Here is an 18904-nt window from a genome sequence, read left to right on the forward strand (position 1 = left end):
CTCTTTTCATTTTCTAATGTTGTCTTTCCAGCACTTAATTTTTCTTCCAATTTCCTAAATGCCCCCATGCCTTAAGTTCCACCCTTCTTGGCTCGTATACTTTATACACAGCATGTCCAATAAACAATATTAACATGAGCTCACAAGGCCACAAGCTTAGGCCTATTACAGCGCTGGCATTTTGCACTTTAACTGTCATTTTCAGTTTTCACCTTGTCTATGCCACAAGTAAAGTGGATGGAAAATTACCTGAAGCTGTGTACATCTGAAAAGTTGTTCCTGGTTTTGTTTGTTTGAATCCAGAAAGGAGTAAGGTGGAAGTAAGGCTACTTCAGAGAATATAATTTGCAGCTGAGGAAAGGAAAATGGCTTCTCAGTTGTTTCTGGGCAATTGAGGATTCTACCAGGTACTCCAGAAAAAACCAGCCACCCTCTCCCTACAGCGCCTTCTTCTCCTCCCCTTCCCTGGCCCGGACTTACCCCCTCTCCCCCACCCTCCACCCCCGAATCTCCAGGGTTTGAAAGAGGGCACTGCGGGTGGGCTGCAGCGTTGGAGCCGTGGCTTTAATGGGACCATTTCTACAGGTGATGGCACTCTTCGCTCAACACGGTGCGCTATGCCAGTCCCTCTACCCCAAGGCAGCCCACCTCTGCTCTCCTGTGATCACCAGGGACATCTGCAAATGACTGAAAAGGGAAAGAAACACAGGGCTCTCTCATTTTTAGCGTCCCTACCACGCTCTTTTAAAGGTCACTCCACCATCTTATAGAGGGGAACTGCCTTCTGTAATTGAAATGATAATATGCCTTCGGTGTTTTTAGGGTCGGCTTCCCTACTGTGACTTCATGCTGCATGTATAAAAAGCATCTACACATGCACAAAAATTAACAACAAATACTAGAGCTTAAAAAGATAAGGCTGAACAATAACTAGAGATTACAAACATAAATTATCGCAGTAAGGACGCCAAACAAAGCTTCAGTGGAAACGACTAACAACAATCTGCTTGCCCAATTAGACAAAGCTGCTTCACAAAAAAGCACGCATCGGAATCAAATGTCCCCTACAGCAGAACGCGGCTTAAAGTATCAGTGTTCCTTTTTCCTAAACACAAGTTGTCAGTAAGTTATCTAACACCTAATACTGCCACGAAGGAGGCCTCTGGGGCGCAATAAATAGGAACATATCTTCGAAGCGGAAAAATGGCACCGTGACCCCTTCGGTTGATGCAGATTGCAGTGCGGAGGCTGTTCTAGAGAGAAACCAGAGAGCTGGCGCAAAATGCTTCAGTAGGGGGAGTGGACAAAGACGGGAAATTACTTTGAAAGCTTAGGAGACTGTCTCCATGGCCAACCAAAGCGACTTATCTAGAACTGACTGACTTTTGCCCCCACCCCATCCAGAGAAACAGCGACTGGGCCGGGCGAGCCCGGCTGCGCAGTGCGCACTGCGGGCGGGGAGCGCAGGGCTGGTGCCCGCCAGATTCGGAACCTGCTGAGTTGCGGCAGCGTGCCGGGGCCGCGTGCCCTGCTCCGCGCCACTCCACGCTCCGGGTTTCCGCGGTCACCAGCACCGCGCGGAAGAGCCCCGCCGGGAGGGCACCCGGGCGAGCTCTGTCCCGGGAGTCCCGAGAGTCCCGAGAGTCCCGAGAGCGCTCTTCAGCTCAGCGCCACCTGCCCGAGGCGTCTGGCCCAAGGAAGCGCATTCCTGGGCTGTGGGCCGGCCAGGATGGCTCTGACCGTGAGGTAGCGGCTTAGGCGTCACTGCCAGAGGCCCTCACCTAGTATAAGCCTTCCAAAGCCAGAGACTCCTCGGGCGGAGCTTTATTCGGCCATGGCATACGTAGTCTCTGCTTCTTCCAAGCTGGACAACTCCCTCCACCCCCACCCCAACAGCCAGGGGTAGGCTGTCTCCTAGCAGCGGAGATGGAGCCCTTTTGCCAAGGGAGATACTCTTGGTGTCCTCAGAACCGAAGGGTTAACTGGTTTTCCTGGACGTAATAAGGTGTTTGAAGGCACTTTGCAAATTGTAAAGCTCTGCTTAAAGAGAACATCCATCTTCACTGCGCCTTCTGAATTTCCCTCTCTTGAAAATAAAATTCCACCTGAATATAAATCTCAAGAGGGATTTTGTTCACTGCCTTTATCCTCAAAGCATTTAAAGTGTCTAAAGTCAATAGGCAGACGGTCAATGAATAACTGTTAAATGAATATACAAACAACACACTTGAGGAAATTGATCAGGTTGGGAACATGTGGGAATTCTCATTGCTTTCCTGGTAGGGAGGCGCCCAAACATTGGCTGGGCACTATTCCTTGCCAAGTCTTCTAGGCTTTGGCAAGTACAGTTGGAATCGGGGGAGGGCTGGCAAACGTATGCGCACTTCAAGGACACAAAAGGGGGCTTTATAAGATGGCTTGGTCCAAGACCTCTACCCTGGATTCCAAGGTTGGTTCATTCCCTCTCCTTCACTGCCCCCCACCCCACCCCAAGCATATTCAGTAAACCTTTATTAAGTGCATAAAGAAGGCGCTTATTAAACGTTTATTGATGGTTAGCGCGATTCGTCCAAGGTCACCCAGGGCAAGAAGCTTCAGACCAGCTCCCTTCAACGCACATTTCTCCAATGCCTTGTGGACCAGGACCCTCCTGAGAACTGGAGTACTACAAGGCCTGGCTCCCAGTACTCCTAGTATAAGATGCTCGGAAGAAACGGCCCAAGCAGAGTGCCCACCATAAGGATATCATCGCAGGGAGTCGGGGAGACGCGCTCACAGCTAGCTGGGAACGCTTCCTTCGGAGAAAGGGATTTCTACAGTTTTCTCCTTCACCTTATAGCCTGACAGAGGATGGGCGGGGGCCTCTAGGGCTGAGGGCAGCGGGAAAAGCAGGTTCCACATGTCCCATCTCTGACCTCAGCCTTCACCATCACGCTGGGCAACCGCGGGGCGTGGTGAGACCAACTCGCTCTGCCTGTCCAGGTGCAGGTTGCTCCTTTGGCCAGGCTCCCTTTTCAAATCTACTTTCCTTTTGAGTTTCTGCTAAAATCTGGAGACATGGAATCCACCTGCGGAAACTCCGCGCCCCTCCAACTGAGCATGCGTCAATGCCTGGCTGCTTTTGGTCACCCGCTCCCGAGCTCTCCAAGCTGGTGCTGCGGAGCGGGAGGAGGAGGGAGGAAGGAGAAGGGGAGGGGGTGCCTGGAGAGGCGGCGGCTCGCGCGCCTGCGCATCCAGCTCCAGGGACCCTAGATTTTCTATGGGATTCCCAATCTGCAGCAGAGACTTACCGGAGCGTGTAGCGGCGGCAGCTGGGCTTGCAAGGCGCTATCCAAGAGAGATTTAAGCAGCCTAGAGCTCCAGAGGGAAAAAAAGCGCGAGAGGACCACACAGAGAGACGGCTTAACCGTTTATCTGAATTGAATATATACATACATATATTTATTTATAAAGAACTATTGAGTTTTGTCGTTTTCGTTAAGTGACCGGGCGCAGAGCTATAACTGTAAGTGGAAAATACAATCTTCGTTGCATTTCTGCATATGTAGTGCAGCCAGTTGTCTGGGAGATGCTTTGACTATTGTCACATACTTCGCTTTGCATAGATCCATCTAAATGCATGCTGCCTATTGCTTTGGTTAATGCTGGTGATCTGAACGTGCTGTTAGTCCATGGGGGACCTTTTGGAATCATGGGGGTGGGGGAAGGGAGAGTGTTTATATGCGGCGTGTTTGGGGGATTGTCTCAGGCTATATTTAAGGTAGGTGAAACAGAGGTGCTTTTTAAAGTTTGTCTATAAATAGGAAGATTTCCTTACACAGATTTAAGTAGCTAATTGACCGATTGGGAAGTTTTCTGGTTGCTGATAAAACTATTGAAAGTCGCAGTCAAGTACCAACCTGTCATCCGTGGGGCTGGTGCACCATTTTTCTCACCGTGGAAGAGCAGCGAACGTGTTTGCTAAGTAAAACTGAGTGGACGAGATGGTGTGGAAACCAGGGTTGGTTTCCAAGTGGGATGCCAGTGTCTAGAACCACAAAGCTAGGCGCAAAATAAGTATATTTCTCCGTTAGTATTTAGAAATGGGTAGATAATTTTTCGGCTTTAATTTTTTGTCACGATGGTGAGTGGGCAGAAAAAGGAAAGATGTTCAACCGCCCGGTCAGCCGTCTATTTTGAACAGTCTGAGATTCAGAGCCGCCGAATGGAGACCGTCAGACCCAAACTAGTTACCTGCCTTTTCATCCCGTATTCGAATTCTTGAATGCAGGGTTGAAAAATGTAAACCTAGATGTTTTACCTTTGGTAGTGTTTCTTGAAAGGAGGAAAGGTCGTTTCGTGTTTTGAGTTAAAACGGGTTGTTCCTCTCCCAGAAAGGGAAGCAGGGTCTTTGCAAGGTCAAACCCCTTGTGGAAATCAGGGGCGCTGGTGAATTGGGGGAGGGGGCAGGAAACGGTGATGCTCCGTGTGAGTGCTCAGCACTGCCCGATCGATTGGTGCCCTGTGAGATGCCAGAGTGGGAATCCATTTTTCTAGAGTTACCCTCCTGTCCATATTTTGGAGACTGAATTGAAATGGAAGTGCTAGTGGGTGTAGAAAGAACATATGTATACTGTCTGTGTATTACATCCCACTTGAAGACAAGAGGAGCAAGAGAGTTGTATTTCTACATATTAAATTTTTTTTAATTTAAAGGAATTTCACATTGAGACAAATAAAAAATGAAACTCTTGGAAAAGCCCATTTTACCCTCACTACCATTTAAACTGCCTACGTGCGTTTGTTGTCATTGGAGGGGGGAGGAGGGGGTCCTGCATCATTGAACACCTCACTCATGAGTACACTCTCATTCAGCTTGGGTGCTAATAACCCCAGAAAAACGCTGCACTGAAGCAGACTGGCAGAATGGCACGAGACAGGCGGACAGGAGAGGAGTGTGGCCAGTGTGTGCTGGGTTTCCATGGAAAAAAGCAGATCCAGTTTCTGGCATGAAATGAAATAAATTTTACCCTAGATAGGACAGATCATTACAGGACTTTTTCGGCCCTTTAGTCAGTCCAATTGTATGGAACCCTCTGAAGGAATTTTTAATTTATTCAAGTGGATGAAATGTGACATAGAAAATTTGAGAATACATTGTCCTTGGAAACCCAAAGTGTAAATCATACCATTTCCCTGTTCCTCCCCTCTTTACTCCAGGGCAGGGGCACCAATCATTTGTCATAACTGAGCCATACTCCGTGTCATCACTGAGAGTTGGAATCAGCTCCCTAAAAGGTGCAGGTGTTGCACTGCATTAATAAATAGGTGGTGGAGCAAGAAAGGGAAACCTGGTACGAAAGCTCATAGATATTTGCTCTTAGATACCCTGGTTTATAGGCTGACAGTTATAGACGGTCCCATTCGAAAGCGTCTAACCCAAACCCCTTGTTTCCCAGATGAGGAAATCGAGGCCTGGAGCCATGGAGCTACGAGGAACTCAATCAACTTCTAGTTTATGAAATAAAGAATTAAAAAATAATGTTGAGTAGAAGTGTTCCCCCCTCTCTGCACTTTTAGCATCCTCAGTAACATTGCTGAAATCTTCAAATAATTGCCTGTTCCCTAGCACATCTTTTCAGAGAGTCCCAAGGGTTCCTTTTCACACCACACTCTCTTTTTTTTTTTTTTTTTTCTGTGAGGTCTCTTTCTGTCTCTTTTCTGTTGCCCCTCACGTCTGATATACCCACCTCATTTAGATGTTTAGCGTGCGCTTTCTGACACTTCAGTCAATTTCTTTGCAATCCTTGGAGTTTTTGGAGAGAACTGGCAAGCCAGTCTGAATCTTCAGATCCTGTTTGAAAACTGTCCCTGCCCATCTCCGTCCGCTCTCTGCTTTATTCCCCAGAATCCTCCAGGGAATCCAGCCATCTGAGATACTGCAGGCATCTTCCCCTCTTTTCTACCTGTCTCATCTCCTCCAGAACTGCTGCAGCTGCAGGCGCTGGGACGGGGTGCAGTGAGGAAGCTGCAGTGTAAACACACAGTGGGCTCTGCCAGCTCTCCTCTGGCTCCTAGAAGGCAGAACCCAAATCCAAGGTGCTCAGCTGTCTCCAGTCTTGATGGAAATCCTCCAGATGAAGCCACCTGCAGAGAAGGGGATTGAGGGTTGGTCAGGAAGACTGAAAGAAGATGCTTGATTGATTCAACCTGCTTCTTTAGAAGCAGGCACTAAAGAAGAGAGCAGAGCAGCTGCTTTTTAAATCTTTAGCTCTTTCAAAGCTCCATCTTGCTGGACAGGGACAACAAAACAGGCAATAATACCGTCCTAATTTGCCCTTCTCTTTCTTTCCTTTTTTTGTTTTTCTCTTTTCCATTCATTTGCTTTCTCTATTTCTCCCTCATTTTCTCCCTTTCACCCATAAAAATTTCCTGAATGTCTATGCAATAAAGCTCTAGGCCTTTTAAAGATAATGCAGGCATTCCTGTTTCTTCCTCAAAAGTATAATCTCCTAGGCACTCAGAAAGAGACCAAGCCACCACCAGGGTCCCCTTGGGGGAAATGCCAGGAATTCTAACCTGAAAAAGCTGAGGCCTTGGGGGAAGCTTGAGAAAGACAGGATCTGAGTTTCTTCCTCATTTGAAAGATTAGCTAAATGCCCTTGGAAATTCTTAAGGAAGCCAAGGAAGCAAGGTGGCGAGCTTCTCACCACATTCCCCAATTAACAATTATTTAACCACTCCCCTCATGGTAAACCTTTACTGAGTTGGGATGAGCTCTGTCTTGGACAGAGTTTGTCCCTAACAAATGCTCTTGGGTCAGATGTCACCTGGTCTTGCTGCCCCATTCTGAAAACAGGCATGTCCAAGCTGTTCTGAACACCACACAGCTTCTGCAGACATCAGTGACTAGTAGCTGCTAAATATCCTGCCTTGATTTGCTGTGCTTTGAATCTCATTTTGTAATAAGATAGCATGATTAGAATTGTTGTCCTGGGCAAGCTGTAGGTTTTCTGTTTGGGTTGTATATAGGTATGCATTCCCAAACATTGCTGAGGAGTTCCCTGGGGACTTTTCATAGAATGACAGTATAGTATCAATACCAAATGTGTGGTTTCCTAATTCGCAAGAGCAAAATATGTTTAATGTCGTTCTAAAGGTCTTTTTCTTTGTATGAGTGATTTTTATACTCCTATGATTAGTGATTATTTAGGAAGACAGGGAGTTTCTTCTTACAGAAGGGATCAAATACATTTAATCTAAGATAGAAATTGACAATGTGCATCTCAGTTACATTTAGTAGACAGAAATAAATTAATTTTCTAATGTATCAAATGGCATAGAGACTACTTTTTTATTTTATTATTTTATTGTATTTTATTTTATTTTTGAGATAAATTAATAAACAATTGATATTTCTGCTATCCTAGTGGTTTATTCACATAATAGAGTATATGAACTGGATGGGATCCATATAAATTACCTAATCCATCCCTTCAGTACATAAAAAACAAAGTATAGTAAGGAACATTTTTATCTTAAGGACATACCTACGACGTAAAAGCACATTTCACAAAGGCAGAAATTTTAATGATCTTTTTCATATTTCCACAGTACCACTACAATGTCTTTTATATTTTATATTAGATACTCTAATATTTCTCAGAGATTTGTTCTACTAAGAATTAGTTATATGTACCTTGTTAATTATGTTAAGAAATTAAATAATTTCTACTAAAAGCATGTGCACAGTTAACACTGCTTTAAATATCTTTACGTTACTAAAAGAAAAAGGACTAAAGTTTATCTTATAGTTTATTTTCAGTAAAGATATAAAAGCACTATATTAATACCTTTCAGCACGCTTTTTAATCCACTTACAGAGTATACTCCATTTTATCTCTTGGGTAAAAATATAAATTATTTTTGCATATGTACAAGAATTGATATCCATATGTCAAAGAGGGAGTGTAAACCTAGATTATGGTAGATATGTACACCATTTACTTAGATCATGGGTCTCTTGAACTATGGAATTATTTGAACGTGTGCACACGGTGAAGGGACCATAACACTGGATTTCTCATTTACAGTTTGTTTCTAAAGATAGCTTATGCTCTCTTAAGTGAATCAAAATAGTTTGAGTTGCTTCCAGCTTCATTCATTGAGAACTCCACACATGGGATCTTGGGGGTGCTTTAGAAACTGCTTAATGAATGAAACAGAAATGGAATAGCAAATTACTGAAGAATCCTCAAAGCGGTTTGACACTTTAATAATAAGGTGCCTGTGAATACGTTAAAGAGATGTTCTATACCCTTATCAGCTGACTTAAAGCATGCAAGTCAGGCGACTTGTCGTGATCCTTATGTTTTCTCTGGATTTCTCCGTTGCCTTACTTCACTGCAGTGCTAACACAGATGACTTGCTGTGTTTTTGTTGTTGTTGTTGTTGTTGTTGTTTTTCGTTTTTTTAAAGACAATGCACTGCATTTCTAACCATTTATTGGATTCTTTTCAGGTGAACAATCTATTTCTTTCTGTTCAAAATTGCAATATAAACTTGGTGTACTCTCATTCACCAAGTGGCTTTCAAGCTTAATATATCTAATACAATAATTGCTGAACTTTTTAAAGTAGGGGCTCTCTTAATTTAAAAAGATTTCATTTTTATGAACTTTTACTCGTAAAGGCAAAGTGCTAACAAATCAGTTAAATTTACTTGCAATTGTTACAGAGCTGTAGAATGAATCCAGTTTCTCTTTATTCTTGCTCATATAGGGACTTTTCTGAAAATAGGAATCTGTCACTTTAAATGCATTTTTTCTCCTTTCTTTGGATCTTGTTTATTATCTCTTAGGCTCTGAAAGACTATGAACTTTCGAAGAGCTCAATGCAAATAGATTTTTTTGCAAATTATTAACATGTTAAATGTGCTTTGCAGCCTGGCTGAATTTTTTCCAACGCCAACAAGTAGATCCTAATATTTCTGTTGTTTCAGGCTTTAGAATGTTTATTGCAGTTGAAGACTTCTTAGAATAGTAGATTCTGGTACTACTGGAGTTTCTGGTGTTTTATATTTTGGCTTGGTTTTATTTATTTGTGAATAGTGTGATTACTTCTGATTTACTGAAACCCAATCTTAAATAAAAATTTCCCATTGGAGACCCATTAAGCATTATCAATAAAGTTGATACACTTATTAATACAATATCTTATTTTTAATGTATGAAATAGTGCTGTGTAAGTCTGGCTTTTAGTTAACAATTTCTGTTTGTTGGAATTCTTTGGCATTTGATGTTACGAGTTAATGAAGGACTATCCATTTTGTTTATTCCAGAAGTTCAAGTGTTTCTGAAATTTACACATAAGGTGCTTGGTGTTTGCTTTCCTGCTCATGTGGGAAATTTCATGAGAAATAAAAAAGAAATTGTGAAATAAGTTTAAATTCTAAGCAAAATTGTTAGTTTTTCTTTTAAATGTTTATGAGTCTTTATTCCTCAGAGTGAGATGAAAACCATCCATTCAGTTTTCTCCCATCTTTAGTTTGTGAATAGAGAAATTTCTCAGCTCTCACCAAGGTTTCAATTGGCTGAAAAGAAATTATGAGAGGAAGTGTAAGCAGTAGTTTTCAAGCTAGATACACTTAGATAAAAATCCCCAATTCCGTAGTTTATTAGTTCTATGACCTTGAATAAGTTGTTTGACCTCTCAACCTCAGGTTCCATTTAAAATAGCAATTCACAGAATTTGTGAACAGAAAATAGAAGACTATATATGTAAAGAATATAATATAATGCCTCATTATTGAAAATGTGCAGTAAATGATAGTTATAACTATCATCATTATCATCCCCCTTTCATCAGAAATCAATAGTTCATGAAGCACTTCTGTCTCTGGGTTGTAGTAATCCCCCTCATAATGGAACCTCTGAACAAGGAATTGAGCTATGACCAGTGAACAGTTAACAGTGCTTAACCTACCTTGTAAAACAAATGTCTATTAAGTAAATATGCCAAGCACCGTGTAGTCACTGCGGGATCAACAGTAAATAAGATACAATCTCAGCCTTCAAGGAATTTATGCCTAATGAGAAAGATAAGTGCCATTCAGTAAAGTCAAATGAAATAAAAAGGTGATGTAGATGCAGAGAAGAGAGAATTTCTAGAAGAAACACCTACACTGAGACCTCAAACTTCCCATTTCTCTTTTTCGTTATTTAAGCGCATCCTCTTTCCATTCTTCCTTTCCTTTGCCATCATCTCCCTACCATATAATACCAGCATATGATTGGACACAACAGAATACGGAACTGAGAGCACATTTTTTAAGCTTGTCTCTTTATTGGATACATTTTAAGATTCTCTATTAATTATTTTCCAATGTGGCTAAATAATGTGGCCTTTGTTGCCCACCCAAGCCTCCAGGGGGTCACTGAAACTCAGTGAAAACATTTCAAGAGCCCTGCCTTTGTTTAAATATTATGCGATGATACTTCTATCCTTTAATAAACCTTCCAAAAAAGGAATTTCTTTCTGATACTCTCCATTCACCTCCCTTATTACTCCAATTAATTTCATGACTAACCTTTCAGTGTGTATCTGTGGGAGGACTCATATGATCTATTCTTTCATTCTTTTCTCTCAGGGCTTTTATGATGAGGAAAATTTACCTACCAACTCCTCTTTCCTACTGAACCAAAAACTTGTTTCTAGCCCCTCTACACGCACATGCACACAAATCCAAAATGGCCTTATTGTCTTTAGCTTTTCTAAGAGCCTTTTCACTTCTCCCTAGCTTTTTCCTCCCTCCTCCCATTTCCTGCTCTGTTTACTAGGGGAATTTCAAGTATATTTCTTATCTGTAGATAAAAAGGAGCATCCTTTTCTCTCTTTGAAATCTACAAAAGTTGCACACAAATTCTGAGGTTCTTTTGTGTAGTTGGAGTCTTCGATGATTCACAGAAATAGGCAGGACTTTTAGTTTTAATTAACTTGATAATTAACTTTCTTTTTTTCTCACTTGGGAAATGGGAAAATGGAATAGTATATTTACCTTACAGGAAAATTGAGGACACCGTATATGTATTTATATACCACCTAAAAGAGCTTAATGCATAATAAATAATTCTTCTTCCGCCTCCAGACCTCTACCTTCCCTCCCACGTTTCACCATTTCTCCTGGTCTCACGTTCTAAGTGTTCTGCTCTTTCCAAGTATATTTGTCCTAACTTGCTGATGGTTAAATAATAGAGAATACACATATTCCAGGTAGCACGGTGAGTGTGGTCCTGGAGAAGGTATACTAACTGAATCAACACCCTAGCGTAGACCTGTGTTCCTGAATCTGTTTGGGAAAGTCTTCCATTCATTTAAGACATGCCTCCTACTGAAGTTCCCAGAGCTCCTAATGACTAAATGTGCAACCGATGAGCAATCCTCCCCCATCCAGTGATTTACAGGGCTCTTCATAAATTATGTCAGAGCAGATCTGCCAGTCTTTAATTGTCTTCCACTTTATCCTTCCTTTACCTTTTCCTCCGAGGTGACTTGAGTGCATTTGAAACATTCTGATGACATCCTTACTTCACTTCTTTGTGTCAGGTCTAGCACTGTCACTTACAGACTTTTTGTCCATCAAATGTCCATCAAGTAACATCAAATAAATGGCAGAAAGGGACTGCTTAGTGGAGCACACAGTGCATGCTGCAGAGCCTATCTGAGTCAGGGTTAGCCTCTCAGAGCATTTGTCTGTCGAAGTGGACACTAATGCACGTTGGCTAAGAGCGGAGAACGACTCTCAAAGTGGGAGTGAGGGAGCGGTGCACATACAGACACACACACACACACTCACACACATACATGATACGCACACAGTCAGTTCAATGTATTGTCATAGATTATTTTACATTTGTAAGCAAAATACTCAAGAGCAAACAGCTTTACTGTAAATCAGTGCTTGTGAGATGGCATTAAAAGGAAGGCCTTTTGAAAGTTTTCTCATTCTAGGTGAAGTGGCAGAGTTGAAAGGGAAGGTTTAAATTTGGTGCTAAGGACATTTTAGACATTGTTTCTTTAAAGAATTATTTCCAAGACTCTCATAGTTACTTCCCCTCAAAGAGTTCTGTGGAAACCTTTTTTGAGGCAAGTAGTGCTTCCTACATCCCATTCTTAAATATTTTCAGTGCACATTTTCATATTAATAAGCCTGAGTGGTCCTGTTGTAAAGACCCTAGTATCCATTCAGCTTTGTTTAATCTTGTTTCCAAACCTGTTTGCACAGAGAACTTATGTTAAAATACGTTACTTACCATCTCACTGTCGTTCTGAAGACCCTAGTTGGAAAAGAGGGACAAAAACTAAACTGTATGTAATGAAAAGTACACTAAGACTAGGAGTCCTTAATTGTGCGTTTGAGGCATCACAACTATGCGTTAGTTATTATAAGTGTGAAACCCTGGAAAAGTTACTTTACTTTTCTGAGTTTTAGTTTTGTCCTATGAAAATAAACATGGGACTGCCTACCCTCCCTAGTTAGGAATTATTGTGAGATTGAGATGACTTTGAACATACTCTGTACACCGTATAGTGCCATGTAATCGTAAGAAATTTGTGATTATCATTCAACTTCAGAATTTTAGTTTATCTTTAAAATTTTTTAATTAATTAATTAACTTGGGGGGAGGTAATTAGGTGCATTTGTTTGTTTGTTTATTTAAAGGAGGTACTGCGGATTGAACCCAGGACCTTGTGCATGCTAAGCACACACTCTACCACTGCTATACTCTCCCCCCAGCTTTGATTTAAAATGTGTATAATTTAAGAATCAAAGTATTGATCTTGTGCAGATCATTGCATTGAGGTTATATCTGCTAAAATAAGCCCCCTGTCCCCTAGCCTCCCCCGTCTCAGGTCCTAGGATAGAATGACAAATATATGGCAACTGTAACCAGGTCTTCACACAGTTAAGCTGAAAAAATGATTTTGAAAAAAAATAATTCTGGAAAGAAAACCTAAATTACTTAATATTTGAGAGACATCTTCTCTATTTGTCTCAGGATTTCTCGTGCTGTAGTTGGGTTCACAGCCTTTCTCAGTGGCGTAAACATGTCTCAGTTTTCAGAGAGACTCTAGTGGGAAGAAAGGCAACCATGGTCATGCCCGTGTGTTTGTTCCAGCAGGGAAGCTTTGGAAATGAGATTTTTATCCTGATGCGGGAGGTCTGTGAGGGCAGCTGGGCCTTCATTCCTGGATTCATCATGTGTATACAGATCTGAACAATGTAAGGACAGTGAAAACCGATTGGGGAAAAAGAAGAGACCCACATGTGCATGTGTCCAAAGGGAATCCACTTTGGACAAGCTCTGTGCCTCTCAGTGCAGGCCAACAGGGACAATGGCATCTCCTCAGGGACAATAGCAATTATTTCTCGTGAGCTTTCGCGGCTCTGATTATCAAAGTCTGATTCTTCCCTGGGAGTTGTTCCCTACTCATTCTAGCTGACAGTTACCTCTCAGGCCTCTTATCACATCTGACTCACAGTCACTTGTGTTTGTGCCAGGTTGCCTATGAAACTGGAAGTCTCTTGAAAGGAGATATGTCTGATAAGTTTTGAGGTCCCCTTTAGAGAGGTGGCCCCTGGAGGACAGCTGAAGAGGAGTAGGAGCAAGTCAACCGTGCACGGCCCCATCAATAAATTGTAGAGTTTGCAAATCTCCAGCTATTAAAGAGCTCACAGATACCCAGAATTATGCGAAGCAGCATTTGGGCATCGTACTCACAAAGGGTGTCGATAGCCAGGTCACACTAGTATCAGTGAAGTAAGACTTTCCCATTTCCTGCATACCCTCCCGTTCTTGCCCCCTCCCTAGAAGCAGCAGAGCAGACAATGGAGGAGGGATGCAAGCAGGATGAAAAGCCAGATTACAACCTCTTCTCCACTGCCTAGTTCAAAAGTGAGCTGAGAAAGGAGAGAGTGGGTTGGATATATAGTGGAAATTTACATTGAAATTAGACTGAATTTGTTAATACCTAGAACCAACCACTTTTCTGATACCTGAAAGTGACCTGAAAAGATATAGATCAGCCCAATATATCATCCCAGAATGGGAAAGGGGGACACAGGAGAGCATGTTTGAGGCAGTGATGAGAAAATAAAATCTAGCCAACCCATTCGATACTGGTTATAAAAGGAACAATACAAAATGGCCAGTGATTCATTCATAAAACAAGAGATATAGGCCAGAATTGCTGGTATAAGGTATTGGGAAGAAGAAACTGGTGTAAACTGGAGTGGCACAGGAAGGTGGTCTGGATCCAGGTCACTAATGGTACAGGAGAACCTGGAAAAGAATGATATTCTTCCAAAGAAGTGCTCTGTAGATGACCATGGACACAGAGGGCTTATCTCATTTATCTTTGGCTCTTAACCACAATCAGATTTATGCGAATGTTGGAAGTTATCTTTAGGTTAAATCAGGAGAGCAAGAAATGAAAGCAGAGATAATTTATGCGTGGTGATAACGTTAAATAGTAATGGTGTAAAGAATTTAGGGTGAGTAGGGCACTGCGTTGCACAGTGACACGTGTTACTTCATTGAATCCACATTACAGCTCTGCAAGGTAAGTGTCTGCAGAGTAAGCTTCATTTTATGACTAAGAAACTGTGTGTCTCAGAAGGTAATTTGTTCAAGATCACACAGCTACTAAGTGATAAAGGAGTTACTTAAATCCAGGACTCTCTCTGCATATCTACACAGGCTTTTTTTTTCTTTTCCTTTTTTCAAAAAACTTTTTGTTATAGAAATCATACAAATTTGAAGAGAATCATGTAATGAACGCCCATGTACCCATCACCCAGCTTTAACCATTATTAAAGCTACTTTGCTTCACTTCCATAGCCATCCTTCCCCTCCAATGACTTAAATTAAGACATAATATCATTGCATCTATAAATATTTAAATACATATCTAGAAGGACTTTTTAAAACATGTTCACAATATTATTATACACCCAAAAAATTACTTACCATCGTCAAATACCTAGTCAATGTTCCAAACTCATAAGTATTGCTATAGTCTATCTGAATCAGGATCCGAATAAGGTCTAGGTATCCCAGTAGGCTAGTAGATCATGACTGTTTTATAGAAGACATGCTTTTCACTAGAGGGAAGTATGGTATGGATAAAATGTACATGGCTTCAAAGATAATTCTAGATGCTCTGAACAAGTTACCTAACTTTTGGAAAATGAAAAGTATATTCCTGAGATTGACTGCAAGGATTAATAACATAAGGTCTATAAAAGTACTTAGAACAGTCTCTGTACAAGGTCTCCAGTGAATATTAGTTTCTTTTCCTAAAAAAAAAAAAAAAAAAAAATTAAAATAAAAAAATGGAACACTAGGCCAAGAAGCTTGAGGAATCTTCTTGGCGTGCTTCGGCTACTGATCTCTTGAGATCACTCTCATTTTGTTTCTGGATTGGAAATTTGACCACAGTTGTGCCAAAGTGGCTAGTGATTAATGGCTCTGAGTCCTCCCCACTGACATGTTCTGTATGGTTTCCCACATGAAAAGGAACGAAATTTGTGACTTTAAAATGATCTCAAATTCAGAAAAATGACAATATTGTAAGATATTTTTAACTTCATGTCAATTAAAAATAATAGAAAAAATTAAAATGTGATATCAAGTTAGCAGAGGTTAATATAACTTTACAGAAGTAGTATAATTTTAAAAACACAAAGAGGCAATTAATGTGATTCAGATTTGAGGGGTTTTTTGTTCCTATGAACTTGGGCAAGTCACTTTATTCCTTGAGGTCCCGGTTTTCTTAGGGTACGAAATAGAATTTCTGAATAAGATTATCTAAATAACCTACAGATCAGACATTGGCAACATGGGAAAATGGAAATAATATTGGACAATAAATCAAAGCCAAATTTGAATTCTGACTCCGTTTAATGGCTATGTGGCCTTAGGCAAATAATTTAATGTCTCTGAGCCTCAGTCTTCTCATTTGTCAATTTTAAATTATAACCTGTCTCACAAAATTGTAAAAACCAGAGACAATACATATTAAATGCCTAGCAGAAACCTATATTTAATTGATACTCAGTTTTTTTTTTTAATAATGAGGTAGTATTTGCTGTTCTCAGAGCCTTTAATTTAAATTGAGAAATTCAATGAATTCATAATGAAGAAGTATAGAACTGAGTATAGCTGACAGGCTGTCTCTTGAATTGGGTACATCTAAAGCCATTTGTGAAGTTAATGGGTACTTTATGTAGAATATGGATGTTAGGGTTCAGAACATTGTATTTATAAAGGCTCATAGCCCAATGACAGTAACGTAATGTTCTTGTAGAGCTTATACCTGCTTATTTAGAAAATGTGAAAGTCAGCAGTTTTCTTCTATGTTATGTTGGAGCCACTTCCTAAAATGCCAACCAGAGGTTGCTGGTAAGGAGTACTTAGATTTTTGTCATAGGTCTGTAAAGTTATATTATCTGTGAATTGGAACTCACTGGGAGATGATATAATAGAAGGCAGGCCAAAAATTCATACAGCATTCCAGCTAGCTTCTCTGAATTGTACTTAATGGTTCCTGTGGTAGATAGCCAAGAATCACGCTATTTCTCTGAATTTGAAACTAACTTGGACTCACTCATTGTTATCATGGTAATTGAGTTTGTCTCATTATAACAGTGAGAATATTCCAATTTTGTGGTTGTCTTGAATTAGATATGGGTGCAAAATTTTTCTTTTTTAATTAAGTGAAGGAGACAAAGATTAGTTTTTCTTTCAAAAAGCTTTTTTAAAAATCCAGTTAAAAAATACTTATTTGACAAAACTAAAAACTAGAACTAAAGAGGGCTGCTGCTGGCATTCCAGATAATTCATTGAACAAATATTTGGTACTTCAAGTCTCTATTCTTATGTGACAGCTCTTAAATGAATTTCACTGAAAGCCAAGGATTTGCTCTTTTTGAGTACTTTTTCTAAGTAGGTAGAATAATACTCATTGTAGAGAATTTAGAAAGCAAAACAAAAGGAAAATCAGAAAAAGAATGAAAATCACCTACAATCTGTTATTTATAGGTTGTATTTTTCTCCTGTTTTCTAATTAAGACTACTTATTACTTTAAAATTTGTGTTCTACTTTTTTCCCCCTTAACACCACCCTTGCGATTAAAACTCTTCACAAAGGTAATTTTAAGACATTACACACCATCATATGTATGAGTGAGGTTTACTTCACTATTCTCTTACTGTTACACATTTTAACTTTTTAAATACCACTGAAGGGAACATCTTTGTGCACAAAGTTCACTGCCGTTTTAAGGATGTCCTGGACAATGTCCTTGGTGTAGATTTCTGGGCACCTCTAGCAGAATGAGTAATTTCTTGGAACCTAGGCTTTGCTGATTACTGACGGAGAATGGGATCCTAGAGAAATAGTAGGCCTGAGGAGTCATAACGTTTAGTCCTTTGTGGAAACTTTATCTAAAATAGGTAGTAGTTTTCAGGGCCCACTTTATCAGCAGGTGGCTGCATTCCTTTCAGAAGCTCTGAAAGGCCTCTTCTGAGCAAAACCTACCTACAGCTGCCTGAAATTTCATCACTTCTGTCACCTTGTTTTGGAGCAGGAAATAGGAAAGAGGGCCTTATGGAGGCTGAGATCTCAGAACGTTGTTTTCTACAATTTTTAATAGCATGCTTTGCCTTTAGTAGTATTACTACTGCCACCACTATCATCCTCTTCTTCACTGTCATTTCTAGTGTATTCTTCCCAACTCCTCTGTGAATTCCTAGAAAGCTGACACAGGGCCTTATTAATCTTTGGATCTCTCTTAGGTCCGTACATCTAAGGGGCATCACGGAACACAGTTGGGTGCTTTAAAACAGAATTCACTCATATATGTTTTAGGTTAAATAAATGTCTGACTTTTTTTTCTTGAAAGCAAGTTTTGTTAGAAGGGACTAAATATAAGACTGCTTGGCTCCCAGGAGGTGGTGAATGACAAGTTTTCTACATTCAGAGTTTGTTCTGTCCCAGGCCAGCCCTGTGCCCCACTTTGGCACTCCCAGGAGGCTAGGAGGCTCTCAACAGAATTTCACTTACTCATATGGCAAACACCCCTCTACTTCTACCATATGCCAGAGACTGAGTTTGATTCCAGGGTTTCAAATGTCCTTAAAACAAATGTCTGCCTTCAAGAAGCTCATGGTCTAAAGCAGAAGCTAAACAAAGTGGGGCAGCCGTCAAATGCATGTTAAAATGATGGCATTTTGACCAATCAGAAGACCTGTCTAGTATGGTTGCTTTTTTAAACACAGCATGGAGCAAATTGGCCAATATAAGCACATGCATGGTCTTACAGTGTTCAAGGTCCATGAATTTGGCACTCCTGGTCTCAAAGAAAAACTCCTGGATCCTGACTTTTGCTCGCATTTTAAGGTTATTTTTAAATGATTCCCATACCAAATGCAGGCAGTGTGAAAACCCAGCATTTACGGACTTATATTTTACATCAGTTATAAGAACAGTATTTATTAAAGTGAACAGCCTAATAAAAGAAAGTAAATTATAAAATAATGCCAATTCATTACTTCTTAAATCAATTAGACCACTAAAAGTGACTGACTTCCAAACATCGTGTTAGAAGGAAAATCATGGCTGTAGCATCACACAGACTTGAATTCAAACCCCAACATTATCACATGCTAGTTGCCATGGCTTCTGTTTCCTTGCCTAAAAATGGAAAGTCTACTTTGTATAGTCATCGTAAAGATTAAATCAGATTATACTTGCAGCATACCTCAGGCAGAGCTGGGGATAGAGAGAATGTGCAGTATCAGATAATCATCATCGTTATTGTTTACAGTGATATGTGAATAATTAAGGCCCTTAGGTCCTCCCAG

At 40.6% G+C, this 18904-nt stretch overlaps 1 protein-coding gene across 1 annotated transcript in view; it reads left to right on the forward strand.

Annotated features, from left to right (window-relative positions):
• Window positions 1-3141: 3141 nt before the first annotated feature.
• Window positions 3142-18904, forward strand: part of VSNL1 (visinin like 1) — a 100859-nt gene continuing 85096 nt past the window's right edge. Inside the window, exon 1 of the mRNA XM_010947353.3 lies at window positions 3142-3505. The gene's annotated coding sequence lies outside the window, so the exon portion shown is untranslated. The remainder of the gene's footprint in view (window positions 3506-18904) is intronic.

The sequence above is a fragment of the Camelus bactrianus genome, chromosome 15, assembly GCF_048773025.1.
Source record: "Camelus bactrianus isolate YW-2024 breed Bactrian camel chromosome 15, ASM4877302v1, whole genome shotgun sequence".
Lineage (NCBI taxonomy): Eukaryota > Metazoa > Chordata > Mammalia > Artiodactyla > Camelidae > Camelus > Camelus bactrianus.